Source organism: Myxocyprinus asiaticus, chromosome 48, assembly GCF_019703515.2.
Source record: "Myxocyprinus asiaticus isolate MX2 ecotype Aquarium Trade chromosome 48, UBuf_Myxa_2, whole genome shotgun sequence".
In the NCBI taxonomy this organism is placed as follows: domain Eukaryota; kingdom Metazoa; phylum Chordata; class Actinopteri; order Cypriniformes; family Catostomidae; genus Myxocyprinus; species Myxocyprinus asiaticus.
Genome location: NC_059391.1, coordinates 3,256,914 through 3,272,959, shown reverse-complemented (window position 1 = coordinate 3,272,959; position 16,046 = coordinate 3,256,914). Strand labels below are relative to the sequence as shown.

General features: G+C 44.7%; 1 long non-coding RNA gene across 1 annotated transcript; it reads left to right on the top strand.

The window, feature by feature from the left end:
- Positions 1-515: 515 nt before the first annotated feature.
- LOC127437482 (uncharacterized) lies at positions 516-15,427 on the top strand. The gene is made up of 3 exons (XR_007896568.1): positions 516-653; positions 3,981-4,087; positions 15,314-15,427. It is a non-coding gene; the product is annotated as an uncharacterized LOC127437482 (long non-coding RNA).
- The last annotated feature ends 619 nt before the right edge of the window (positions 15,428-16,046 follow it).

The following is a 16,046-nucleotide window of genomic DNA, read 5'->3' as shown; positions in this document are numbered from 1 at the left end:
CTTTTACACAGTTGAGCAGCTCCAAAAATGGCCATTGACCCCAAGCATAAGTGTGGTGTGTAACCTATTCATGACAATATAAATTAATGTTTCAAATAAATTCTGTGTCTGAGCCTGAAATGATTTATTATTTATGCCTACTCTACCATAAACGGCAGAAATCGGGAGTTTATTTGCACTTTATTTTCATTCTGTTTACAAAATAAGTACAAGCCATAACTGTTAGTGGATCCTGTTGTTTTGGTGTAATTTAACCGGACAGCACCATCTGCTGGACAGAACTACATAGTTCAAATAAATGGGACTCAAGAAGTTTGTTTTTTTCAACAAACAGTAGATTATTTAAAATTATTTATTTTACCTAATTTCCACAAATATTAGCCAAAGACTGTATAAACCAATGCATGGATGAAAAGCTAGACTGACTGCATAAAAAACAATGATAATGCGTAAAAAAAATTGAAGAAAGAAATATGACACTCCCTCTTTCTGGTTTCAGTTCCTCACAAAGTTCAACTTCAGCCAACATGAAAAACAGAAATAACAATGATGAATGTCATTAATACATCCACTTCTAGTGATCCAACAGAATTACAGCTGTCACAACATCATCTTCAGCTTTATAGGTGATCATTGGGTCTCTCTTTGCACAGGTGGGTCATAATTTGTCTTTGTTTCCCTATCGATTCAGTTCACTCGACATTGCCATAAGCACTGTGGGGAAGTCCTTCTAGAAGACCTTGTTGAAACCCTTATACAATCACACCAATCCTCTGATTGGCAATGGTGTCTGAGCCCTGCCCCTTCAGGTGCACATTTGGCCTATATAAGCAGGCGCTCAGTCCCCATTTGTTCAGAATTTTCTTCCTTCAAGACTGCGAACTTCGTCTTCATCTTGGAAACCTTTCTGCTTCGCTGTTGATATACACTTACAGCAGACAGAGCTTTTTAGTGAGACGCAGACAGGAAGACTCGTCGCCTATGCTCAGTGCCTGCACCGAGAGGCTTTCCGCTCTTCTGTGTGTTCCGGTGAAGAGTTCTCCATGTCGCCGTCGAAGACACTCTCGGTGAACAGATTCTTTGCTTCAGACGCTCTTCGATGATCATCACGGCGCTTCAGAGAAGACTCCTACCTGCTTACTACAGCGCTCCAGCTGGAGTTACTGTATCCTTTCTATATACACAATATTAACTAAAAGAGCCGCTTGCATGATACACGTCTGTAAGGGGTTCAGTGGAAAGGAGGAGGCGAGAACCGGCTTGACAACTTAAATAATAATTTAATGAACAATTTAAACAAAACACATAACTGAAAACACACAATACAGCTGCCTGCAATTCTCTCTCTCTCGAACCGTCGTCCCCGGCCGCCTTTATCCCTCGCGCGCCCCATCAGGCTGATTGGGGACCGGGTGTGTCTCATTCCAGCCCGGCCCGGCCCCGCCCTCCTCAGCTCTACACTCCTCCCGGCGTTGCCTCAGGAGCCCCCGGCATGACGTACATCCCCCCCACCCTTCCTCTCCGGGAGGGGGCGTGCCTTATGCCCCGACTGCTGGCGGGTCCTCCCCGCCTTCCTTGACCTGGGAGGAGACAGGAGGGGAAAAAACAACACAAAATGGCAAGGGAAAGGCCAACACGGAGCGACAGAGAGAGAGAGAGGAGAGAGAGAAAAAGAAACTCACCGGTTCTCTGATGCGCCGTCGCGTGGTCCTCGATCACTACTCCACCCTCTCAGGCGGACTGCAGCCACTCCTCCCCGGGCAGACCGGAGTCAGACCTCTGATGCCCAGCGGACAGAATGCCCCTCCGTGTTCCTGGCGTCCCGTGGGGACTCTCCTCCGCCCCTGGCAGCGGCCCTACCACTCCAGGCGGTCGGGGAGTCGCTTCCCTCCTCCCCCCGCGGACGGTGGTCTTCTCTCGACCCCTCCGTGTTCCCGGGGGACAGCAGGGCACTCCTCCGCCCACAGCAGCGGCTCCCTCGCTACAGGCGGTCGGGGAGTCCCGTCCCCACTCGCCTCGCGGACGGCGGCCGTTCCCCGCGTCCGGGTGGTCGGGCTACTCCGTCCCCCGTCGGACGGCAGCGGCGGTCCTCTGGGTGGATGGCAGTGTCGAGGACCCTGCGACGGGAATCCCTCCTCCTTCCCGGGTTTCGGCACCAGTGTAAGGGGTTCAGTGGAAAGGAGGAGGCGAGAACTGGCTTGACAACTTAAATAATAATTTAATGAACAATTTAAACAAAACACACAACTGAAAACACACAGTACAGCTGCCTGCAATTCTCTCTCTCTCGAACCGTCGTCCCCGGCCGCCTTTATCCCTCGCGCGCCCCATCAGGCTGATTGGGGACTGGGTGTGTCTCATTCCAGCCCGGCCCCGCCCTCCTCGGCTCTACAATGTCTTTTTAAAGATGTTGTTCCACAGGTGTTTCCTATACGAACGGCACGAGCTGTGTTCTCTACCTGTGCCACACCCACGCACAAGCAGCTCTCATGGAGACAGACTGCTCTCACTGTGAGGGTATGAATCTCCGAATATTGCGTTCTAGGATCGACCTCGTTCTGAGGGAAGATCCAGCCTTTCCCACCTGCCTCTTCTGTGTTAAGTCCTGAGGGACCACATGAGGAGGCACAGCGGGGCAGTGAGGATGAGCTGGAAGAATTAGGGGAGGATCACGTGCCAGCGCAAGCCCTGCGAGACCCCAAACTTCCAATCTAATGTCCTTGCCTGTGCAATATGTGGGTGGTGAGCTCCGGCCCTCTATTGGAGCGCACGGCCTCATTATGTTTGCCGGCTCTGACAATGGAGATGATGCTGCGTTGCTCGCAGCTTCAGGTTCATGTAGGATGTTGCTGCCTCTTCACACAGCGAGGGTGAAGAACTTGCACACGCCACAGACAAGGGGCATCTTCATGTCCTTGCGAGGGCGGTTGAAAAGCTCGGTTTTGAGTGGTCCCCTCCAGAAGAGCCAGAAAAGTCTCACCTTAAAGAATGTTTTTTGCAAACCGGCCATCGTCGACCGCAGTCCGGAGGAGTGCACTATTTTTCCCTGAGGTCCGTGCGGAGCTCACAAAGACCTGGTGTGCGCCTTACTCTTCGTGCATTCAGGTCAGAGGTGCTGCTGTCCTCACTAAAATTGACCACGCCGATGAAAAAGGCTACTCAAAGCTTCATCTGGTGGAACATGCAGTCGCAGAACACCTCTGCCATAATACTGCCATGGGATGGAAATCCCACCCTGCCCACCCCTCCAAGCCGTGTCGACTGACTTCCGCACTGGCTGGAAAAGCTTATACAGTAGCGGGCTAAGCTGGTTCAGCATTGCACAGCATGTCGGTGCTCCTTAAACAAATGAATGAGCAAGGCTCCGATGCAGAGCCGTTCAAAGAGCACCGCACCACTACAGATTTGGTGCTGTGAGCCACGAAAGCTACCACTCAGGCCATCGGCAAAGCGATGAGCAACCTGTTGGTTCTGGCGACACCAGAACCAACAGGAACTGACTGTCGGGCAACACCTCGACATTCGGTGTCGCCCGACAGTCACTTTGGCAATGCCGTAGAAGGCTTTTCCGATATTCACTATGGATTAGCAAACTATTGCCTTAACCACCCCACCTTGTCGTGTTTTGGTTAGCTTCTTGCTATTTTGTGTAGTTAGCTTTTTTAAATAGATTGAAGGTAAAGCATAACTTTTGATGTAATTAGCTTTGATTTAAATATTGACATCATCTTTTTAACATGTTGCTTTTAAACAGCAAAGAAACACATTGACAAGAAGGATGGGATTCAAACTCACACATGCTGAGCTCAACGGATTAGCTGTCTATCACCTTAACCACTCAGTCACCTTTAGATAAGTTTCTTGCTATTTTGTGGTGTAGTTAGATAGCTTTTCTGAATAGATTGAATGTAAGGCATAATTTCTGACGTAATTAATTTGATTTCAGTATTGAATTTATCTTTTCAACATGTTGCTTTCAGACACCAAAGGAGTGTGTTAATGAGAATGGGTTTTGAACGCACACATGCAGAGCATAATGGATTAGCAAACCATCACCTTAATCACTCATCCGTCTCTTCATGTTCTGGTAAGTTTCTTGTTATTTGTGGTGTAGTTAGATAGCTTTTCTGAATAGATTGAAGGTAAATCATAAATTCTGATTTAATATGCTTTGATTTAAATATTGACATTATCTTTTCAACATGTTGCTTTCAAACAGCAAAGAAGCACATAGACAAGAATGGATTTGAACTCAAGCATGCAGAGCACAATAGATTAATAGTCCACTGCCTTAACCACTCAGCCAACTCGTCACATTTAGATATGTATCTTGCTATATTGTGGTGTAATTAGATAGCTTTTCTGAATAGATTGAAGGTAAGGCATAAATTCTGATGGAATTAGATTTGATTGAAATATTGATATTATCTTTTCAACACGCTGCTTTCAAACAGCAAAAGAGCATATTGATCCATGCAGAGCACAATGGATTAGCAATCCATCGCCTTAACCACAAAGCCACCTCATCATGTTTAGAGAAGATTCTTGCTATTTTGTGGTGAAGTTAGATAGCTTTTCTGAACAGATTTGAAGGTAAGGCGTGAATTCTGATGGAATTAGCTTTGATTTAAATATTGATATTATCTTTTCAACAAGTTGCTTTTAGACAGCAAAGAAGCACAGCAACGAGGATTGGACGCAAACCCATGTGTGCAGAGCACAATAGGTTAGCAGTCCATTGCCTTGACTACTCGGCCACCTCGTCGTTTTTAAATAAGTTTCTTGCTATTTTTTGGTGTAGTTAGATAGCTTTTCTGAATAGATTGAAGGTAAGGCATAAATTCAGATGGAATTAGCTTTGATTTAAATATTGACATTATCTTTTCAAAATGTTGCATTTAAACAGCAAAAAAGCATGTCGACAAGGATGGAATTCAAACCCACACATACAGAGCACAATGGATCAGCAAACTACTGCCTTAACCACCCATCCAACTCATCATGTTTTGATTAGGTTCTTGCTGTTTTGTGGTGTAGTTAGATTTTTAGTAGTTAGTTTTTCTGACTAGATTGAAAGTATAACATAAATTCTGATGTAATAAGCTTTGATATAAATATTGACATTATCTCATCAACATGTTGCTTTCAAACAGCAAAAGAGCGCATCAATCCGTGCAGAGCACAATGGATTAGCAGTCCATCTCCATTCTGAGACACTTAAATCGCACGCTCGCGAAGTGCCCATTCAAAATGTTAAGTCAGAAACAGATCTTATCGCACATCCGTCCTCAGGACTGGTTTGCGTCAATAGGTCTGAAAGAAGGTGTACCAATTGCACTGCGTCACATGCGGTTTTTGAGATTTTTTGAGGGAACTGTGTATCAATTCAAATTCCTTCCTTTCGGTCTGTCTCTGGCTCCCCACACATTCACAAAATGTATCGATGCGGCGCTCGCACCATTGAAAATGAACGTGTGCGTGTTTTGAATTACCTTGACGATTAGTTATTACTAGCCCAATCAGAGGCACTTACTGAGAGATCACAGAGACCTGCTGCTTTGCCATCTGAAAAATCTGGGTCTGAATGTCAACTGGGCGAAAAGCACACTTTTTCCCAGCCAGCAAATCTCCTTTTTAGGAGTTTGTCTTGACTCTGTGAGCATGTGCGTGCACCTCACGAACGAGCGCATACATACCATTCTTCTGTGTCTGTCTCAGTTCAAACTGGGGAAAACATTGCCACTGAAGTCATTTCAGAGAATGCTGGGTTTTATGGTGGCAGCATCCGCCGTCATACCGTTAGGTCTGTTTCACATAAGACCTCTCCAGCACTGGTTCCACATCACGCCTGGAGCCTCGAGCACATCGCGGTGACTCGCCACTGTCGGGCTGCTCCAGCTCCATGGACAGCACCGTGCTTCTGCCAATAGGGTGGATCAAATTTTCAGAAGAAAAGTGGTGACCACAGATGCATCCAACACAGGTTGGGGCATGGTGTGTGCTGGATGCCCGACTTTCGGCACCTGAAAGGGCATGGCACATCAACCGCCTAGAGCTGCTGGCTGTCTTTCTAGCTTTGAGAGTTTTTCATTCCGACATCATGAATCACCACATTCTGATTCATTCTGACAACATAACAGTAGTGGTGTGCATAAATCGCCAGGGTGGACTCCGATCACCACAATTAATGAACATGACGCAACACCTCCTCCAATAGAGTGGGTGTCATCTCCTCTCATTTCAGAGCATATCTGTCGTCATGACAGGGAGCATTACCAGGGGAATGGAGACTTCATCCTCAGACAATGATGAGGATTTGGGAAATATTTGGCAAAGAAGAAGTCGACCTATTCGCCTCCGCAGAGAATGCCCTCTGTCCCCTTTGGTACTCCATGTCCCAAGCCCCGCTGGGTGTGGATGCGCTGACTCACAAATAGCGAGCAAAACACAAGTATGCATTTCCCCCTGTGCACCTCCTTCATTCTGTCATCAGCAAAGTCCTATCAGACATGGAAACAGTTCTGTTATTTGCGCCGAAATGGCCCAATCAGTCCTGGTTTCCAGAGATGATAGAAATACTGGATGGCCCTCCATGGGAAATACTGCAGAGGAGAGACCTTCTCTCTCAAGCACAAGGCACGATTTGGCATCCCCAGCCAGAGCTGTGGAGCCTACACATTTGGCCTCTGAATGGAGCACAGCGGACGAGCCAGAATTGACTCAGTCGGTGATGAACACCATTTTACAAACTAGAGGACTGTCCACGAGACACCTCTATGCACTTAAATGGCATGTGTTTGCAAGTTGGTGCTCTTCACGTGGTAAAGATCCAGTGAATTGACCCATAGCTGAGATTTTGACATTCCTTCAAGAGCGGCTGGATGCTGGTCTTACCCTGTCAATGCTCATGGTTTATGTAGTGACTGTCTCAGCATAACACACCCTGGAGGCTAGCTCGTCGATAGGCAAACATAATATAGTCATAAAGTTCCTTAGGGGAGCGAGGTGTTTGAACGCCCCTCGCCCTGCTATGGTGCCGAATTTGGTGCTGAAGGCACTCACAAACTCCCCAATCGAGCCATTCAAATCTGTTGATCTGCGGGTGCTTTCCTTAAAGACCACATTCCTATTGGCTTTGGCCTCATTTAAATGGGTGGGTGACTTGCAGGCACTGGTGACTGACAGTTCATGCCTGGAGTTTGAACCAGTTCTGTCAAAAGCCACTATTAAAAATAGAAAAGGCTACGTGCCTAAGGTTTTATCAATGCCCTTCACTGCTCAGGTGGTTTGTATGCAAGCCTTCTTCCCCCATCATTTAATTCAGATGAAGAGCAATCTATGCATATGTTATGCCCGTTTAGGGCATTGCATACATTGTTGAGTGCACACGTCAGTTTAGGCTGTCGGATCAGCTCTTTATTTATTATGGAGGATGAAAAAAAGGAATGTCCGTCTCCAAACCAAGGCTCTCCCACTGGATTGTTGATGCGATCACCCTTGCTTAAGAATCACAGGGCGCGAAAAGTCATTGGTGTCAAAGTGCATTCAACCAGAGGAATGGCATCTTCAAGGGCATGGACAAATGGTGTGTCCTTACAGGACATATGTTTGGCAGCATGATGGTCTTTACAAAACACGTTCGCGGCATTTTATAACATGGACGTGGTGTCCATCTCCTCACAAGTCCTCTCTGTATAGAGTGCTTCTTACATTCAAGCAGGTAAGCCAAAGCCCTTATTATGGGTGGGCTACCGACTATAATCAACACAGCCACCTAATTATATGCTGTTGAACTGCCCCTTTAAAAGTCATAAATACTCCTATAAGAGATAAAACCTACTTTTCCAACCATGTTGTGAGAGGGTTAATAAACCATACTGTGGATATCTACTGTATATGGTTCATATAGGTCCAAGACTACATTAATTTCCATCTGGCATCCGCCGTGTGGGACTATTCATTGAAACTTTAATATTACTTGTAAGTCATCTGCCTGTGGCCTGTGACTCCTTATGAATATTTCTGTTTAGTGTTATAACTTGGAGTGTAATGTCACGTTGTGTGGTGTGATGGGATACTGTTCCCCATAGTGCTTATGGCAAAGTCGAGTGAACTGAATCGATAGGGAACGTCTCCGGTTACACATGTAACCTCAGTTCCCTGAGATGAAAGGAACGAGACATTGCCAAAGCTGGCCACACTACTACTTCAGAGTTTCATAATATGAGTGACTCACTCTTATCCCTCAGTCCAGAATACTTATATAGGCCAATTGCATGCCTGAAGGAGTGGGGCTCAGACACTATTGCCAATCAGAGGATTGGCGTGATTGTATAAGGGTTTCAACAAGGTCATCTAGAAGGACTTCCCCATAGTGTTTATGGCAATTTTCACTCAAAACTCACTTTTCAGCAGACTTTAATATATGCTCTCTGGGTGTGTGTGTGTGTGTGTGTGTGCAGCTCTCTATTCCTCTTCCTTGCTCTTAAATCCCTCTCTACCTCTCTCTGCAGTGAAAAGCAGCTGTTAGAGATAATCAATGACAGGTGATGTTCCTTACCATTCTCATCTCCCGATCTCGCTCTCAATTCACAAGCTGGCACTCAACCACGCCCCCACCTCCACACACCCCCATCACCCAACTCAGGCCAGGGAGCCACCCAGCCTGCCCAGTCCGCGACAGCCATCTGCGACCCTGGACTGTCGACCACCTCAATCTTAAATGGCTGAAGAGCCAGGTACCGATGGGTGATCCACGCATTGGTATTCTTCATGCGATGGAACCACTGGAGTGGGGTGTGGTCCGAACAGAGGCTGAAAGCCCACCCGAGGAGGTAGTAGCAAAGGTGAGGACCGCCCACTTGATGGCCAGATACTCCTTCTCAATGGAGCTGTACTTCGCCTCTCTTGCTGAGAGCTTCTGACTGATGTACAGCACTGGGTGCTCCTCCCCCTTGACCAGCTGAAACAGACACAGAAGAAATAAGGAGAATGTAACAATGGCCCACCACAAAGCACATGGCTCCGTCCACTGGACCGGGTCTGGGGCTCCCTTTCTATTGAGATCAGTAAGTGGGCTGGTGATGTCCGAATAATTAGGCACAAACCTTCTATAGTAGCCAGCCAGCCCCAGGAACTGTCTCACCTCTTTTTTGGTCTTAGGTCTCAGGCAGGCTGAAATCACTGTGGTCTTATCGATTTGGGGACTCATCTGCCCATGGCCCAAGTGAAACCCCAGATACCATACTTCCACCCGTCCAATTGTGCACTTCTTATGGTTTGCCATTAGTCCCGCCCATCGCAGCGACCTCAGAACAGCCCACAGATTCTGCATATGCCACTGCCAATCATTACTGTATATAATGATGTCATCCAGATAGTTGGACACTGTGAACTCTGTCTATAAGGCGCTGAAACATAGCAGGGGCCCCGAACAAACCGAATGGAAGGGTCACAAATTGCTGTAAAGCCATTTTTTCATGGGACATTGGCATTAAGGGGATCTGCAAATAACCCTTCATTAAATCCAGTGTCAGGTAAAAAAAAAAAGCAGTTCATCAGTACGAGGCACTGGATACATGTCAAATTTAGACACTGCGCTGACTTTCCATAATCCACACAGAACCAGACCGAACCATCCCTCTTCGGAACCAGCACCACTGGGCTGGCCCAGTCACTGTGGGATTATTCTATTACCCCCACATCAAGCCTGGATTTTAATTCTTCCCGAACCACTTTTTTTGTGCTCAGGTAAGCGATAGGGATGACTGCGTACCACTACCCCTGGGGTTGTTTCGATATGGTGTTCTATGAGGTTCATACGACCGGGAAGATGTGAGAACATGTCAGAGAATTCTCTTTGCAACTGGGCCACATCTGTGACTCCATGATGGTGAGAGGTGGTTTGATGAGGGTGAGGGTGCCTCGATCGGCTTTTAAGTTCGCCTCCTGGCCGAGCTCTTCCCTCTCTGGAACTACTGTCACCAAAGACACGGGGACCAAATCCCTCCATGGTTTTAAGAGGTTGAGGTGGTAAATTTGCCATGCTCCGCCCCATTCATTCGTATAAACTCATAATAGACTTCCCCGACTCATCGTGTGACCTCGAAGGGCCCTTGCCAATTTATGAGTAATTTAGTGCTTGATGTAGGTAGTAATACAAGGACTTTATCTCCCCGTGTAAATTCCCGTAGCCGAGCTCCCCTGTTATACAGCCAGGACTGACGTTCTTGAGCCTGTAGCAAATTCTCCTGTGATAGCTGGCCCAATGTGTGGAGCTTTACTCTCAGGTCAAGAATTTATTGAATTTCGTTTTTGCTGTTTGAAGGTTCCTCCTCCCAATTTTCCCTCACGACGTCTAAGACACTGCGAGGTTTACGCCCATACAATAATTAAAATGGGAGAACCACGTGGTGGCTTGCGGGACCTCTCGAACTGCGAATAACAGGGGTTCAAGCCACTTCTCCCAATTTTAAGCATCTTCGTGCACGAACTTACGAATCATGTTTTTCAGGGTTTGATTAAACCGTTCGACCAAGCCGTCCATTTGTGGGTGGTACACACTTGTCTGAATTGATTTAATACCCAATAATTCGTACAGCTCGCATAGTGTACGTGACATAAACATTAGGATTTCTTTTGGAATCCCCACTCTGGAGATGATTCTGAAGAGTGCCTCCGCAACACTGCGTACTGAGATGTTGCGCAGAGGCACTGCTTTCGGATATCACGTTGCATAATCCACCAGCACCAACACAAAGTGATGCCCGTGTTCCGTCCTTACTAATGGCCAGACAAGGTCCATACCAGTTCTTTCGAAGGGAACCTCGATCAACAGAAGGGGACGCAATTGTGCTTTTGGGGTGGCCGCTGGATTCACCAGCTGACATTCACGGCATGCTGCACACCACCTGCGAACATCCCCATGAATGCCCGACCAATAGAAATGGGCCATCAGATAATTTAGTGTTTTTTCCTGCCCCAAGTGACCCACCATCGGATTATAATGAGCCGTCTGGAATAACATTTCCCGACAGCTCTTCAATACTAACAGTTGTGTTGTAAAGTGTCCTACGTCACTCGATACAACCAGTCCTTTATAATTTAAAAATACGGATATGCGAGTGCAATGTCTGGCTGGAGGCATTGACCATCAATCATCTTCACTTGATTAAAGGCGTGCCTAAGGGTCTCGTCTCGCATCTGCTCCAAAGAGAAATCCCCAGCAGGGAATCCTCTAAGGGCCCCTCCCTTATGTCATTTTGACGTTGAGCTGACATAGACGGCCCTGGCTCAGCCTCCCCAGCCAGCGAGTCACACACCTATATGTTTTGTTGCAGGACCCATCCACACACATTCCCCTTAATAAGGTAGAAAATGCTGTCCAATTCATTCCCAAGATTAGTGGATGGGTGAGGTGGGAATTAACTGCAGCGTCGACACTATATTTTTGTCCCCGAAATTGAATATTAACCATCACTACAAGGTCATTTTGAATATCCCAGTGCACACACCTTACCTTCAGCCACCAGCTTGTATCCAAAGCCACGGATTGAAACAAGTTTTGGCGAATGGAGGTTTGATTACAACCTGAATCTACAAAGGCTTGATATGTACCCCCTTAATACTCCAGAACGCTCCTGCTTGATCGGGGGCATGTCTCCACCTTCATCAGGGGGCATCAGTCCTGGAAATGCCCAGGACCCCCGCAGCTCTGCTCCTCTGCCAGCTGGATGTCCGTTTGGAGCAACGCCAGGTGATGGCACTGGACCCACTCTGCCATCCCTCTTGGGAGCAGAGTGATAAACTGCTCCAGTACCACCAGATCGATCACAGTCCCGACGCTGCATTGCTCAGCCAGCAACCAACACCGTCCCAGAGCTGCTAGGCAAAGGCAAACAGGCGGCCGTGCTCACCAAGGGTCGGTGCTCTGGAGTCCAGCCGACCCACTGCAGGATGGCTTTCTTTAGATCTGCATACACCAGGAGGTTATCTGCTGGTAACTGCTGCACCGCGACTGTGAGCGAGTAGCTAACTCCGACTTCATCCACCTCCACCAGGAGCTCCTACTGGACTTCAGCGAGGAAATGGAGGACATTGTGATGCCCAGGAAGAGAATGATGGGAAACTTCTCCGAGGAGAACATCTCAGAGCGGCATGTTGCCCTCCAAGATTAACTCTACTCCCTCCGTTATATCCATCGATCACCAACTTTCCAAGATTTTTTCATTCATCAGGAACTAAAAACTGTATATGTCCTGCTGCGTGGAGGCTGCTTTTCCCGGGCCCTTGAAGGTAGGGTTGCCACTTTTGAAGGGGATCACGGCCCCTATCCACATCCTCCACAGTTTTAGCAATAAATGCGTTAAGAGTTAATATGTGTTATTAACCCTTTCTTATATGCTGAAATTAGAACTTTCCTGACCCCTGACTTATAAAAAAAAATACACCTTTTATATGTTAAAAATATATTTATTTGAATCTTTTCGATTATTTGTCTCCTTTATCTTATTTATATATACATTTTGGTTGGTTTATACAGGTTTTTTTTCTTCCTTCTCCTGTACTTGTCTTTATGACTCAGTGATTGTATTCATACATTGTTTGATCTTTTTGAACATTTATATAGAAAAAAAATCCAGAGTTTTAGCACCATTTGTGGACATTTCGGACGGTCCTTTACCCACCATAGGCACATTTTCCAACTTATATCAATGTTAAATTAGCGATCTGGAATGATTTCACCATGATGCCATCTGACCAGCTTAAATACGAGAAATCGCGTCACGGACTTACATTTAATGAGGGACCCAAGACATATCTACAGACCAGAATATACCAAATCTAGAGGGCCAATTAGACACCACCATAGCAACCACTCTGAACACCCTTACAACTATCTAGAACTCCCTTTTATAGGTTTGGTTAGATATAAAAAATTGTAGTTTGCTCCAATAATTAAAAAATAAAGAAATGTTTAGAAAAATAAAAATAAACGTGCCATTTTGGAAACACTATTAAATTGCAAGGAGCCCCTTAAAGAAGGGGGTCTGGGGTTCATTTAGTTTTGCAATCTCTTACCATACATTTTGCGTACCCTCACAATAGTTTGCCTTTCCTTGTAATAATTTTTGCGTTCCCATGCAATAGTTTGTTCCTTCGCATTAGGTTTTACATTCCCTCGCAATAGTTTGTTTGCCCTTACAATATATTTGGCGTTCTCATGCAATAGTTTGTACTCCCTTGCAATATGTTTTGCATTCCTTCACAATAGTTTGCATTTCCTTGCAATAAGTTTTGCGTTCCCTCACAATAGTTTGCATTCCCTAGCAATGAGTTTTACATTCCCATGCCTTTTCTCCCCAATTTGGAATGCCCAATTCCCACTATTTAGTAGGTCCTCGTGGTGGTGTGGTTACTCACCTCAATCTGGGTGGCGGAGGACAAGTCTCAGTTGCCTCCGCTTCTGAGACAGTCAGTCTGCGCATCTTATCACATGGCTTATTGTGCACGACACTGCGGAGACTCCCAGCATGTGGAGGCTCATGCTACTCTCCGCGATTCATGCACAAATCACCACGCGCCCCATTGAAAGCGAGAACCACTAATCATGACCACGAGGAGGTTACCCCATGTGACTTTACCCTCCCTAGCAACCAGGCCAATTTGTTGCTTAGGAGACCTGGCTGGAGTCAATCAGCACACCATGGATTCGAACTTGCGACTCCAGGGGTGGTAGTCAGCGTCTGACTACCACCCCACCCACCACTTCACAATAAGTTTTACATTCCCTTGCAATACTTTTGTGTTCTCTTACAATATGTTTTGCGTTCCCATGTAATAGTTTACACTCCTTTGCAACCTGTTTTGCATTCCCTCACAATAGTTCGCATTTCCTCACAATAAGTTATGTGTTCCGTCACAATAGTTTACTTCCCCTTGCAATAAGTTTTGCATTCCCTTAGCAATTATTTTGTATTCCCTCATAACAGCTTTATCCATCCCTTATGAAAACTAACCATGGTTTTACTACAGTAACCATAGCTGAACTATGATATTTGTAGTAAAACCATATTAACCACAAAACTTACCATGGTTTGACTACAGTAACCACATTTTAACCATGATATTCCCATAGTATTAACAGGACAACAAAACTGGTAATACAAATCATTATCATTCCACCATGGTTACAGTTTTACTTTGGTAACACCATAGTTCATTTGTGGTACACAAAGTGGTTACTACAGTCATATTTACTGCAGTTTTACTATTGTGAAACCATGGTTAATTTTCAAAAGGTAATGTTTTTATGGTGGAAACCATGGTTTTAAAAACCATACTTGTACCACAATTGAATCATGGTATTACTATGGCAAAATTGTTGTAATCATATTTTTTGGCAGAATTATTATTATTGTAATTTTTTTTTTTTTACCATAGTGTTGGTTTTCCTGTACTATTACAATGGTTTCACTACAAATATCATGGTTAAAACATTGTTACTGTAATAAAACAATGGTACATTTTTGGCTATGGTTTCACTATAAACATCATAGATGAACTATAGTCACTGTAAAACTGTGGTATATTTTGTTGATACTTCAAATACCAAAGCCCAGCTATGGTTGCTGTGGTTAAACCCTGGTTAATTTTCATAAGGGATGGACAAAGGTAGCCTACTGCGAGGGAGCATAAAACTTACTGTGAGGGAACACAAAACTATTTTAGAAATGAATGCACTCCCTATCCTCTATGGGGCTCTGTAATCTGGAAACTTTTACCACAATGGAAAATCTTTTTTTTTTAGAAGTATCCATTTCTCTTAAATTCTTGTTCCTTTTATGTATTTATATGCACTCAGGGAACATGCATCCAACAAAATAGAATGAATCATTATCATTTATCCTTCAATATTGTTTGTAAAATCATTACAGTGCAGTTTGTGAACAAACATAAAAATAAATACCAACATGTGCATTATTTGTATTGAAATTCAACATACTTTTTGTTCTAATTTTAATTCAGAAACATTCCACTATAACTCAATAACAATAACTCATCTCCAAAGCACAGTATTTAATGAACACAATACTGTGCATGATCATAATTACTGTCTGCTATGTAACCATACAATTAATAACTGTCACAGAACTGTAAAGGAGAAATCAAACTTCAAACAAAATCAAAAGTTTGCACATACTGTGACAATGTTTGAATTACAATTTAATCAAATATAAATGGAAACTTAATATCTAAACAAAAGCACATGTTGCATGTGTGTCAGTAACAGTCTTATGTGATCTTATGAAAGTCCAGGAAGCAGTTCCGTTCTGATGTGATGCACAGGTGCAGATGACACTTGCTACACTTGATCCGGACGATGCCCTTACAGCCAGGATATTTGCACCTGCCTTTCTTCTCCATCACAGGCCAGTGGTCTGTTCTATCCAGGCGCACCTCATCAGACACACCTGAGACCAGCGGTCCCGTCTTTTTCGTCTCCTCCAGGGCTGCTGTCACTCTGTATGATGGAGGTCTTTCACTCAGTGCTGCTGTTCAATTCTGCCCTGAAAAAAAACATAAAAATGCAGAAACTACACATTTGGTCAAAAGTGAGTTATGAGTCAATTCGGGTCATTTAAGACTACGGCCTTTCCTGTGACAGACAAGTTTGGTTCAACTGTACTCAAGATTCAGAGAAAATAAAGTGACATTTAAAGTGAAAATAACATTTGGTTGAACAATCAAACAACTTTTTGAAACCATTTCTCTCAGTTTTTGGCAAAGTAACTGTGTTTTGGGATCACAGGGCAGTATTTCTCTTTGCAAAGTCAATGAGCAATTTTTGCCTTGTATTTGATCAATGTGAAAAATTTAACCTATTACCCCTTTTCCCATTTACATGCCTTCACTCTTATCTGAGGTCAGAGTATTTTTAAGTAATAAAACAGATAAATGCAAAGTAAAACAAGCAAGAAAAGAAAATATATAATAGTTTCCAAAAATCTGTGACTATATAAAATGAAAATAAAATGAAATATGAA